We start from the raw sequence: 14,357 nt of genomic DNA on the forward strand, positions 1-14,357 counted from the left end.
GTGTTTCTGTGTGGTCTGTTGAAATTAGACATAATTTAGGGCATGGAATCGATGGCATTGGATTGAGTTGGGAAATGTGCTTTTTGGAGTGGGCTTTCTGATGTTGGGTGTCTTAAAGACATGCCTTTGTTGTGTGTGTCTGGTGTGTGTTGATGTACAATGCATGCACCCTGCAGACCTTTTTTGGGCCTGTGTATTTTCGTTTTTGCATTTTATTGCATTAAAAAGGCAGAGCAGTGTGCTTTAGTATGCATCCTTTGTCTGGCTTTTATAGGCCTTTTGTCAGTTCATGGTGTTTCCCAGGCCTCCTGCTTGTTGCTTGTGATTTGTGAGTGTCCATGTGGCTGGTGACCTTTTTTTGTGGTGGGAATTATTAGTGTCCTGCTTTTGCCATATAGGCCTGCATGGTTTTTCTATTGGCTTACTGCTTCCTTCCATCCATCCCCTTTGCCAGCAGCAGCTCCATGAATGATGTGATGCTCAAATAGTTTAATGCCAAATAGGGTCCACCCCACTTCCATTACATTTGTATTTTGGTGGTTCTTATTCTCTTTCCTATCCTTCCTGTCCTTCCTGAGAGTGTACTGTGTACCAGTAGTATAACATAGCCCTTGTTGACAAAGTCTCAGAAATGGCTAGACTATATCTTGTTTTGTTTGTTTGTTTGTACTAGTACAGTAGTAACTGAACCACAACAACAAATGCAACATTTCACTGATGTTCTTCTCCTGGCTTATTTGCTTTTAGGTGCACAAAAAGCCAGAGGAGGAGGTGTCATCATCATCACCCGTTGTACTGCCAGCCAGACAGAAGTCCTGCTGTGCATCACGTCCTCGTGTGACCACAAGTTGTGCACCTGCATCCTGCCTGACATCTGAAGATGGCCCCAAAGAAAGGTACCACGTCCAGTACCAAGAAAGTTGCAGGTGAGAAGAAGGAACAGAAAAAGGAAGTGCCACTAACCACGACTGGTGTGCCAGCCAATGTTTTTTTTGGGACCAAAGAAAATTACTCCTGCAGCAGCGTTGTCCGGGAACCAAGCTGGGAGCAGCACCTCTGCACCAGCGGTCAAACCCCACCAACCTAGGCCCAAGCCCTTGAGTGTCGCAGAGGTAGCCAGTCTACTAACGAGCAGCGATGTTGAAATGTCATTATCGCAAAGTAGTACACAATCAACGCAGGCGGAAACTCGGCGAATAAGTGTGCAGCAGAAGCCGCAACAACAACAGCCGCCAGAACCATAGCAGCCGCAAGAACAGCTAACAATAGTAGTTGTTGCTCCTGAAGTAGGGGCATTTCAGGAAATTGAGCTTCCTGCAGACAAAGTGGAGCAAACCACTATTTCAGAAGATCTATTGTCTTCCAGACCACAAGCAAGGAAAAGGAGGCTTAGTCCATCATCTTCTTCTTCAAGAACCGCTTCTGATGATCGTGATGCCACTTGGCAGCCACCAGCTCAGTCTGAGAGTGATGCATGCCACAAGACAATGCTTCTGAAAAGGAAGGTTCCAGAAAAACGTAGAGTTATGGAGGTAGATGTACAAGAGGGGGATGATGTTGATGAAGACGAGCCAGTCATCACGCACATCACTCCCGCCCCAAAGGGGATGGAGACCAACATTCCCACCCTATCCAGAAAGGCTGCTACTAAGCGGGATGTAGTACGGATACCACCAATACAGGTTACACCACCACGACCTCCAGCTGCCATATTTTCAAAGGCCCGGCAGGGACCTACATCCAGCTCAACCATCTCAGTAGGTAGTGGTAGTAAAAGTCACAGTGTAGCTGCACAGAGTCACGTTCCAAGCACACCCTCCAGTTCATCTGGTATTGAAAGTGGCACATCCAGCAGTGCCAGAAAGTTCTCCTCCCCAGTTTGGGACTTCTTTTCTTTTAGCACCAAGGAGGAGAACGTTGCTATATGCTCAATTTGTCGACAAGGTGTTCGGCGGGGTTAGCTTGGTACAAACTATTGTACCGGAGGCCAAGCAAGTCATCTCAGAATACACCACACTATCCTGTGGGAGAATCACCTACTTCATTTAAAACAAAGTAAAAAAACTCAACCCATTGAAGTTGGGCATGAAGAATCAGGGGATGATATTATTGCGGTGGAAGGTGAAGAAGAGGGAGGCATTTCTAGGCCTGTCCCCAGTAGTGTATTGGTACCGCCCACATCCTCCTCAGAAACATCTGAGTGGTACTGCAGTAAGAGTCATACTCAGAGTCAGGCTGAGACACTAAGGTGACCGAGTACTGCAATGAGACAAAGTGCGTCGTTGAGCCTAAGTGGGTTAATGAAAACAACAGCACCACAAAGGAAAGTAATCCAGACTACCATTGAGAGCATGATTAGGTTGGAGGGGCAGTTCCAACGCAATCACCCAACGGCACAGTTGTACAATGCGAAGCTGGCTAAAATGTTAGCACTGGACCTTCTCCCTTTTTCATTTGTGGAAAGGGTGGGTTTCCTTGAATTTGTGTCAGTCATCTACCCTAAATGGAAGGTTCCCAGCCAGTCCTATTTACCAAGAATTGCTGTTCCGGCACTACATCATGATGTGCTGGAATTGGTTGGACAAGCTTTGCAGCAGAGTGCTGTTCACAATATCCACCTAACAACAGACATGTTGACCAGTTGCCAAGCCACAGATTACATGTGCATCACTGCACACTGGGTCTCTTTTGTGGGGGTTAGAGATAAGCTATCTGAAGGAGGTGCTGTTGACACAGCTGAGATTTTTTAAGCTACTCGGAAACATGCAACTGTAGCCATGTTCGCCATGGAGAAATCTCATACTGCTATAAACATTTTAAAAGAGTTTCGCAGCAAGGTTTTTGAAGGGCTAAGTATTGGTTTTGTTGCCACAGATAATAGCAATAATGTACTCAAGGCCATGGAGCTTGGTTCCTATTTCAGGGTTCCGTGTTTGGCGCACTGCATAAACATTATAGTTCAAGACTTTCTGAAAAAAGAACCCATAATCAGCAACTTACTGACCCCCTGCCGAAGAAAATGCACTCATATCAGCCATTCTTTTAAAGCTCTGAAGCAGCTGAGGATCATTCAACATGACTATAACAAGCCAGTCAAAGCACTCATCCAGGAGGTGGAAACACGTTGGAACTCAACGTATTACATGCTTGATCGTCTGTTTGAGCAGTACAGGCCACTCAATGAATATATCATGCAAAGACTGGATGCTACTGTGAAAGGCATGACCCTTCAATGGTGCCTAGTTAAATGCCTGACTGACATCCTTCGTCCTTTTGAGGTCTTCACACATGAAGTCAGCAAGGAGGACTGTACAATAGGCCAAGCTATACCATTATTGCAAATGCTAGAGCATCAGCTGAAGAAGGTGTCTGAATCATACAAAGGTGTAGAGGAAAAAAAAGAAGCCTATGACTTGGTGGAGAGCTTAGCCCGCCGCTTATCTGAAAATACAAGGATGCAAAATAAGATTTTGTCATTAGAACATTACATTTCTGCCACAATTCTGGATCCACAGGCAAAATTGTCACTGAAGACATTAATTCCTTTTTCAGAGATGGGTGTTGCCCGCTAAAAATCTTGGATAGCTGAGGCAGCGAGTAAGTTGGAAAATGAACGGCTGCTAATTAAAAGCCCGCTAGATCAACCCACAAGAAGTACTGCAGCAGGGCATCCGGCATCCAGTGCAACTTCGGAGGCTGAAGGCAGTGCATTTGGCTCACCATCACTATCGACAACAGCAGCAATAACTGGATCATTAGGCCCAGTAGAATCGTTACATGATTGGTATATACAGTTAGGCATTGGTATTAAGCACAGTGCTGATGCACAGAGAAAAGAGCCCGAAAAAAGGTTAGCAGCAGCACCCCTGAACATTGAGCGGATGGACCAGGCCTATCTGGATGACCCAACAGAGGTTTACATTGATCAAAACCCATTGCAGTGTTGGTATAGGTAAAGGGCCGAATGGCTACTGCTCAGCAGGCTGGCGATAAGCTATCTGGCTTGCCCTGTCGCAAGTGTCTGCCCTGAACGTGTTTTCAGTGCTGGGGGTTCCATTGTAACAGTGAGAAGGACCAGTCTCTCGCCCAAAAACGTGGAGAGGTTAACAATGATCAAAATGAATCAGCACTTCATACCACCGAATTACACAATATATGAAACAAGGGAGGAAGATGAGGACAGTGACTCAGGTGACGGAAGTAGTGTGTTACATGATTACCTACTATTGGTTAAAACCCCAGAGTTTGAGGACGAGCTATACTTCCGTGACAATTAGGCTTGCACTTACTGTCTTCCTCCCTTATTTTCCTTTATATGTGTGTCTGTCTTTCGGTTACAAACTTTGAATCACAACAAATCCATCACCACCGTCTTCTGCTCTTCTTATTTCAATATACGAGTTTCAGCTGTCTGCATTTCACAGTACAGTCCTCCGAATCCAGCTCCTCCGCTCCATCTTCCTGAATCTCCTGAAATCCATTGCCCTCAAGACAGATGATGATTGGATGATGCTAAATAGAAGAAAAATACAATCTTTCCTAGTCCCGCTAAAAGAAGTGGAACATGATGACTACTATAGGTATCCTCCTTTCTGAGCCAAGAGAGACTGCCCATTAACTGAAAAGTGAAAATTAGATGGAACAGGTGATGAATGATGCCATGCATTGGACGCAGACTGAGTGATTTTGTTGTTGTTTGTTGTGCATGAAGTTATTTCATTGTGCACTAATCATCTATGCACACACTAAACATAACTCAAGGCAATTTTCCCCTTCTTGCAACTTATTTTGAATAAGAAATGTGAAAAGGAGCTGGCAAAGTGAAAATAGGTGTCCAGGGTCCAGCAGGACAGTGTGGAGACTGGAATTGTAATATGTGCTTAACAGGGACAATGTAAAACTATCATGTTTAGGTCGAGGCTTGACAGCGCATGCGCTGTCTGCAAGACTGATGTAAGAAGCATAGCGAGTGTAATTCCGCCTGCTGGCCGCCATTGGTTAACTCTTGCTTTAATATTATTGCTTGGCTCCTAATTGGTTGGTGCTCCGATACATCACTTCCATTTTTATCGGAAGCAGCACCGACCAACTACAATTTTATTACGCCCAAAGTGTTTCTGTGTAATATTTAGGGACTACTTGTTTTATTGTGTGTCATCACGACACATAGTATGGAGCACAGTTTCATGTTTTATTATTTTGTAACCATGGCGCCCGCTTTCACAGGGCGCCATGAATCTAAGTTAAATTGCATAGGCATCACGGTTTATATTTTATCACGGCGCCCACTTTCATCATTATGTAATGCTTATATCAGCTTCCCTATGGTTGCGTATGTAGTAGAGGCAGGCGCACTGAAACAGTGCTTAACGCTCGCTTTGATGAAGTGTGACCCATCTCAGCATTAAAGAGAAACAGCCGTGCTCCGAGATGGATTAAGGTATGCTGGGCATTGCAATTTGCGCAGCTTGCCATCACATGCTTTGCACACTGAAATTGCTGGTTGCAGTTTCCTGCTTTCCACACTAGCTTTCTACTGTAAATGTGTAAATGTAAATGTAGTTGAGCTTATATAGCGCACAGCTACCCGCCGTGGGTTTCCCGGCGCTTGCTTAGGGAACCCTTCCTGGTATTCCCCTGTGAGATAGCAGGGTATCCACAAGGTGAAAGTCAGGCATCCCGCCGCGAGGGGCCGTTGTGGAGATTAAGCAAGCTATTGCCCAGAGTCGCAGAGTGTGAACCCGTGAGTCGAGGAGGTACCGGGGCGAGAATTATCGAGTCCGTGAAATTTTTAGCCCAAGACCCCGCCGAGGCGGGGAATTGAACCCTGGTCCAGGACCGATCTCAGCTTCCGGGTCTGCTGCCTCTAACCCCTGAGCCACACTTCTCCACATGTGTGGCCGTGCTAGAGATTAAGAATTCAGCGAGTGTGACTCGAGTTTACTGCGTGTACAACAGAAGAGCCTGGGAAACCAGAGTGACTCTTTGCTTGGCTCAATATGTGCAGGGGTAACCGCAAAAAAATAAATGCAGTTACATTGGGAAATGCAGTCTTTTACAGATGAAAAATCAAATAGTTAATGTGAGCGCTGCTGATGTTGGGGTTTGACCGGAGACAAAAGCACTGAGGATATATCTTTATAGCATGCACTATCTTAACCTACGATTCAGAAAAGGGGGTGGTGATGAAATGGCAGAAACCGGTCCCCGGAAGCTTGTTTCCTTCCCAGTACAAGAATTGGCTTGGTAGTTTGGTTTGCCCTGTTCCCATCATGCACTGGGACAGGAACAGACTAATTTGCATATAGCCAAGTTCTGAGCTGGGATGGTGCAGTGAGCTAAAAAACGGTGATGGATCAAGCCCTGATCTTTGGACTGGGTAAGAGTGGTCTGCTTAATTCAGGCACTCTGTTCATCACCACCCCCTTTTCTGAATCTATCTTAACCTAGTCACTCTCACGGCTTACAAACACTCAGTCATCTCACTTCCCACCCACCCACTATCACAGTGCTCTCCTCAACTCTTCTTCCCGGCAAGTGCCTCCCAAATGCAGACCTACGCTCTTTCGCATCCAAATACTAGTGGCCTACCAAACTGTAAGAATGCTCTTATACCATATACAAATACTCGGAGCCAAGCGTGTGTTCAACTGCCTTTATTCCTCGGAGCGCCGGGGCTTTGCGTCTGTCTCTCTGCCGGGCTCGGCGCCAACACAAAATGGCCGCCTTCCGGTTCCTGTTTGCCCCTTCCGGTTCCGGTCTAGACCGTCACCACACAAACCCGGCAGCCACCTTCCTCTTCCAGCAGGAAAGAAAGATCATGGGCTTCAGGAATGTAGAAAGGACGCATGGTTAGGGAGGATTGCATAAATTTGGATTAACAGAGCGGGCATCAGGGCTGAGAAGAAGGGCATGAAACGCGAAGAGGAAGCGAGAGCCGGAGAAGCAGCACCTCCAAGCTAGAGAGGCAGCAGGCGTGTAAAGGGGGGAGTGTAATGAGCCTAGCTGTAGGGTATTTGTTGGTGTCTGGAGGCGCACTTGAATTAGCTGGTGGCTCCATATTATTGAAAATATAAAGTTTTCGATGCTGGGCATTATAAACCATTTTCATGTGAGGTGCACAAAGACTATAGCTCCCACAATGCATCATGTTGCAGAGCGCTTTACTGGCTTAAAAGACAGACATGCAGTACCGAAGTAAGCACAGTACCGAATACACTTTGCAGAATACAGTTTTAGTGCTTTCTTATTCCTGTCTCTGGGCAGTGCCGTTTTTAATGCCACCTTCCTTTTGTCCTTTTGCTTTGGAGGGTACTCTGGTCTATTTTTGGCACCATTCTATATGGCCGATGTTTTCTGAAAGCAGCACTCCTTACAGATTGTTTCTTTGCAACTTTTATCTTGCTTGTAATTTCTCAGTTGACAGAATAAACCTACTATATAATCATTTATTTTCTTTGCCCCGGCATACTTTTGTCAGCTTCAAGATTGACCTTGGTTTTTTCTATCAGCACGAATTCTGTTTTAGCTTCAGATGACATTGGTGCGAGCAGGTTGGGAGCGAGGAAGGGTCTGGATGATAGGAACGTGGCTGTGATAAGGGTTTTTTAGATTATTACTGTTTTTGATGTGGTCCAGGTTGTGTATTTTTTAGAGTATTGGTAGTATTGAGTGCATGTATCTTAGCCACCGAGGTTATGTGTGGAAACAAGTTGAGCTGTTTGTGACTCTCTCTTGTATGTTTGTGAGTGCAGCAGATTAGACGGCAATAGGGATCGCCTGAGCAGATAGATGATACTGCTCAACTGTGGAATCATTATGCAATGGTGTGTATTTGCAGGAAAATGCAAGCACTTAGGAAGCATTTGAAATGCAATAGGTCTCGCATTTGCGAGGGTTTCAGCTATTGGCATTGCAAATGACAATGCCTTTTATTTATGTGTTTTGAAAACCTGCAAGCGTGCGTAAATATACACTTTGTTCTTATGGTCTTTGCTTACAAGAAGCAAGGCTCACAGTTACTGCAGCTCTTTTACTGCCAGCCTTGCTTCTCATAAGCAGGAAATATAACTACAAAATGCGTGTTTATGCACCCCTTGCAGGTTTTCAAAACGCATAAATAAAAGGCATTGTAATGTATAACGCCAATAGCTGAAACTCTCACAAGTCCGAGACCTATTGCATTGCAAATGCTTATTTTTTCTAGCACTTGTGAAATATAGCATGGCATTATGTACTCAATGGGGGCAATGTGGAAACTGTTTATCTTTTTTTGGAAGAATATGGAGACCGACTTGGAACCGCAGGAGATTGTTCATCTATTTTCTTGGCCAATGTGTAAAGTGGTATACCGATTAGGGCTTAATTAGAGTAATATGAAATTAACAGAGTAATGTTGAAACTACAATTGCAATACGAAAAAAGGTATGGTAACTTTCCAGTATCAAAATAGAAATTGACATGGTAAATTGGCTTTACTTCGCTTAATTTGCAAAAGGGATTCCAATTTTCTTGGGTCAATATTAAACTGCCATATTATTGTGTCCCTAACTATGGCAATGTTCAAACGGTAATGTAGTTTTCCTTGTCGGAAAGTGTTCATTGGCCTGGGAGCATAAAGACTGACAAACTATTTTCTAGGACCATGCAGAATCTGGCAGGGCAATGTGTTCATAATTTGATAATGAGTAAACTGGCATGCCAATATGGAAACTAGCAGTTCACCTGAATAGAGCACAGCAAATCTGCAATTGCACCACATAGAAGTGGATCACTGACATAATATCGAGGGACATAATATTGACTAGCAAAAATATCGGCGAAAAAATATCGACAGACAGAATATCGACTTTGTATCTGCAAACAGGTAAGTACAAAAATATAGAGTAAAAAATATAGTTTACCAAAATATAGTTTATAAAAATATCGACTTTATTAAAAACAATGTTAAATTAAATTAATATTAAAAATTAATTACTAAAATATACTTAAAAATACTTACATTACCTTATAATAATAAAATATTTAATTAACGTTATAAAAAAAATTTACAATCATATTTGTTAAAACATATATATATATATAATAATATAATATAATACAAATATATCCAATATTATTACCGAAGGATAGCGGAAGTGTAAAAATTACTATTCCCACTCCAGAGAGTGCAACAGTAGGTAAGGCGCTGGATAGCGTAGAGGTAAAAATTACTATTCCCACTCCAGAGAGTGCAACAGTAGGGAAAGCGTTGTATAGCGTAGGGGTACAAATTACTATTCCCACTCCAGAGAGTGCAACAGTAGGGAAAGCGTTGGATAGCGTAGGGGTAAAAATTACTATTCCCACTCCAGAGAGTGCAACAGTAGAGAAAGGGTTGGATAGCGTAGGGGTAAAAATTACTATTCCCACTCCAGAGAGTGCAACAGTAGAGAAAGGGTTGGATAGCGTAGGGGTAAAATTACTATTCCCACTCCAAAGAGTGCAACAGTAAGGAAAGGGTTGGATAGCGTAGGGGTAAAAATTGCTATTCCCACTCCAGAGAGTGCAACAGTAGGGAAAGCGTTGGATAGCGGGAGGGTAAAAATTACTATTCCCACTCCAGTGAGTGGAACAGCAGAGAAAGCATTGGATAGCGCAGGGGAAAAAATTACTATTCTCACTCCTGAGAGTGCAACAGTAGGGAAAGCGTTGGATAGCGTAGGGGCAAAAATTACTATTCCCACTCCAATGAATGCCACAGTAGGGAAAGCATTGGATAGCGTAGCGGTAAAAATTACTATTCCCACTCCAGTGAGTGCAACAGTAGCGAAAGTAATGATTTAATATTTAAATTAAAATAAATTCGTTATCAATACCAATAAAAAATGTATTACAATGAATTGCCAATTACAAAATATGTATTAATTAATTAATTATAAATACCAATAAATATTACTTATTAAAAAATATTTACCTATTAATATTTTATTAACCAATACAATTCCAATACCAAAAATGTAACAAGTAATAAAAAAATTACCAATTAATCATTAATTAACAATAAATCAATTATCAATATACAAAAATAATTTTAAAAATTACTTAATTACAATTAAATTACTTCCCGCCCTATTCCTCTATAAACCCACAACCCTTTCCGAATAATACATTAATACACTTAACATAATTATCAATGTATTAATTAACAAAAATTATTTACCAATTAATAAAAACGAATTACCAATTAACAATTATTTAACAATGAATTAATTATCAATACAAATAAATTAAAATAAATATTTACTTAATTACAATTAAAATACTTCCCACCTTATTCCACTATTAACCCAGAACCCGCTACAGAACTAAAGCGCAAAATTAAATGAAAAATAATTAATAATTCATAAAAATTAATATTTAATTTACTATAAATAAATTATTTCCCAGCCTATTCGCCTATAGACCCACAGCCCGCTACGGAATTAAATTATGCAAAAATGAAATAACATAAAATTCTTTACTTTAAAAAAATTAAACATACATTACAATAATAATATACACTTTTAACACATATACTAACATAGAAAACACTTTTAAAAAATTGATATTATTAAAAATGTGATATAAATGTAATGCCTATATTATGTACTTCGATATTTTGACAGTCGATATTACTTACCTGCATTTCGATCGCTTTCGAGGCTTTTTTTCAGTTTAAGAAAATTTTTATTAAATATTTTAAAGAGATTAACAGGACATATGTTATGAAGTTTTAGAAAACAGGCAAATAATATATATATATATAAGGAATACATAACATATGCAATAAATACTAATCAGAATGATAAGAGGGATATAAAGAAAGGAGGGAGAAAGAAATAGGTAAAGAAGCAAGAAGAAAAACAAGAAAGAAAGAAGATAGAGAAGAAAAGAAAAAAGGAAAGGGAAGAAGGAGGAGAAAAGTATGTGGAAGTAAATAGAAAGCACTCAAGAAGGAGAATTAGAAGAAAGATAGGAGGTGAAGGGAAGCCAAAAAAGATCAGATTTAATTTTTAGGGGAATAGAAGAAGAGGCAGCAATAGAGATCCTATGTTCATCGCATACAAAATTCCACCAAGTATGAACAGAAATCTTAGAATTATCTTTCCAACACGATAAAATGACTTTGAATGCAAGAGAGATCAACAGGTCCAACAATCTTGCAGAAGAGGATATAATATCAACATCAGCGGATAAAGAACCTAGAAAAACGTTCTGTAAAGATAACGGAGCGGAACAAGAAAATATGCACATACATGTCTTCCAAACTTCTTTCCAGAATGAAAGGACAAGGGGACATTCATATAATAAGTGTTTAAGTGTTCCAGTATCTTTAGAACATGACCAACACAATGCAGATGAAGTTTGGGAAAACTTATGAACATTAACAGGTGTAATAATGACTCTATGATAAAGAAAAAACAAAGATTGAGTAATGCGAGCAGCAATAGATGTCTTAAACAGTTTGGACCAGATACGATCCCACAACAAAACAGAGAAGTTAGTATCCAGGTCACTTTCCCATGCAATCTCAACAGAGGATTTGGGACGATCTTTAGTATTTGAAGTCAGAATTGTATAAACATGTGCAGCTTTAAGTTGATGGCTGGAGAATAAAGGATATAGAGAATTGGTAGGAACAAAAGAAGGAAAAGCAGCTGGAAGGGAGAAAGAGGCTAAGTGAGATAAAATGGCAGACGTAATCATGGTGTATTCATTTATAGAAGAAGAGGACAAGTCAAATAACTTTTGCAATTCCAAAAATGGAAGGAGAGAGCCATCAACAAAAAACTGATGTACAAATACAATATTCTTTTCCTTCCAGTGTTTGAAATAAAATGTTTGACCTTTATAACGAAGAAATTTGTTATACCACACAACTGATGCTAAAAAACATTGCAAAGGGGATAGGTGAGAGGAAAATACATTGGATAGCACAGTTTGGGAGTATTTTAAAATAGGGAATTTAGTCAAAAAAGAACAATTTGATATAAAAACAGTATGTTGAAAGGAAAAATCCTTCAGTAGAGAGCGTTCAAGGAGAACCCAGGTAGGAACGGGGGTATCCTTAAAGTCATAGGCCAAAGAAAAAGCTTGTCTAATCAGGAAGGCTAAATGGTATGTCTTAAAGTTGGGAAAACGAAAGCCACCTTCAGATTTAGGGCGCATCAGCTTATGCAGAGCTATACGAGGGTGTTTATTATTCCATAGGAATTTGGAGCAAAGAGCATTTATGCGAGAGAAAAAGGAAAGGGGAATCTTAAAGGGAAGCATAGAGACAGTATATAAAACATGTGGAGCAATCATCATCTTAATTGTGTCCAATCGACCCCACCAGGAGAGAAATAAGGGAGACCAACTTTGAAGAAGGGATTGGATTTTCTGTAAGAGAGAAGCAAAGGTAAGCTTGAGGGTTTCTTTCAAGGAAGGTGCAAACCAAATACCGAGGTATTTAATTTTGGTGGGACACCATGCAAAGTCAGTATTATTAAACATGTATTGATAACATAACGTGTTGAGTGATAGAACTTCAGTTTTGGAGAGGTTCAGTTTATAACCCGATATAGAGGAATACAATCGGACCTCCTCCAAAAAAGGAGGAAGAGAGGATTCAGGGTTGGACATATATACCAACACATCATCTGCATAAGCCAACATTTTAGTTTCAGTGGAGGATAATTTAAACCCAGAGATCTTGGGATTAGAGCGAATTCTTTCTAGGAAAGGTTCAAGACACAAAATAAATAATAGGGGGGATAGGGGACATCCTTGTCTGGTACCTCTAGATAAGGAAAAACATTTTGAGAATTGATTGTTAACAAAAATACTAGCACGAGGTGAGGAATAAAGGAGTTTGACCAATGAGATAAAAGAGGGACCAAAGCCAAACCATTGTAAGGTATGGAACAAGAATTGCCAATTGATGCGTTCAAACGCTTTTTCCGCGTCTAAGGAAAGAGCTGCCATAGGGATTTTAAGTTTTACTGTGAGAAATGATATTGGAGAACATACGGGCATTATCAGCAGCAAGTCTACCTTTTACAAAGCCAACTTGATCAGTTTTGATTAAACAAGGGATAAGGGAATCAAGTCGTAAAGCCAAAATTTTTGCAAATATTTTGCAATCATTATTGATTAAAGATATAGGGCGATAATTTTTACACTGGGAATGGTCCTTGTCTGGTTTGGGAATGATAATGATTAACGCATCCAAAAAGGATCCAGAAGCCTTTGCATCCAAAATAAACGAGTTAAAAAGTTGTAAGAGTTTTGGAGCAAAACAGGCATGAAAAGAGGAATAAAATTCCACGGGAAGGCCATCTGGGCCAGGTGCCTTAGATTTTTTAAGCGAGTTAATGGCCCAAGTTACTTCTTGGATGGTAATTTCTTTTTCCAAGAGAGCAAACTCATCCAGAATGGAAGGGGGAGAAGGAAGACCTTCAAAAAAGGACGTTAAATTAACATTAGAGGGATGCGTATCATCAGTATATAAGGATTGGTAATAATTATGAAAAACTTCAGCAATATCTTCATCCGCTGAAACTAATCTGTTGAGAGAATCATTAAAAATTGGACCTACATTTTTACGCTCTGACTTTACTTTCAAATAGTTTGCTAGCATTTTCCCCGCTTTATTTTGGCCACCATGAAATTTTGACTTAATTTTAAGAAGAGTGTTACAAGCTTCATTAGTAATAATCTTATTCAGCTCTGTTTTGGCAGAAATCAAATCTTGAAGGGAGGAGGAGGATTTAGAAGAAAAATACATATGTTCTAGGGTTTTGATTTTCCAAAGTTGCTCCTCATATTTTTTCCTATTGAGTTTCTTTTTGTTAGCAACATAGGAAATAGTAAACGCCCTGAAAGCAGCCTTTAAGGCATCCCAGTTGTTAGGAATGGAGGTGTCAGAGGGATTATTAAAGGAAAAAAATTCTTCAAAAAACTCCACACTTTTCTTCATAAAAACCGGGTCAGATAAAAGAAAGGAGTTACATTTCCAACGACTAAATTTGGAAGAAATAAGGGAGAGGTCAAGTGTGGTAAAAACAGGGGCATGGTCGGAAATAATTATGGAGCCAATTACAGAATTTTGAATGGAAGGGATTAACGATTTACTAACCATAATATAGTCAATCCTAGAGCGGGTGTGATGAACATTAGAAAAAAAGGTATATTCCAACACACCAGGATTACACAATTTCCATGAATCAAATAAAGGACGTTAGGCAATGGCAGACTGAAAACTCTTATGGGATTTATAGGGTTGAAATTTACTGGAAGATAGTTTATCTGAGAAAGGGTCTAACCATTGGCTAAAATCCCCGGCAATAATAAAG

Source organism: Lissotriton helveticus, chromosome 5_1, assembly GCF_964261635.1.
Source record: "Lissotriton helveticus chromosome 5_1, aLisHel1.1, whole genome shotgun sequence".
Taxonomy (NCBI): domain Eukaryota; kingdom Metazoa; phylum Chordata; class Amphibia; order Caudata; family Salamandridae; genus Lissotriton; species Lissotriton helveticus.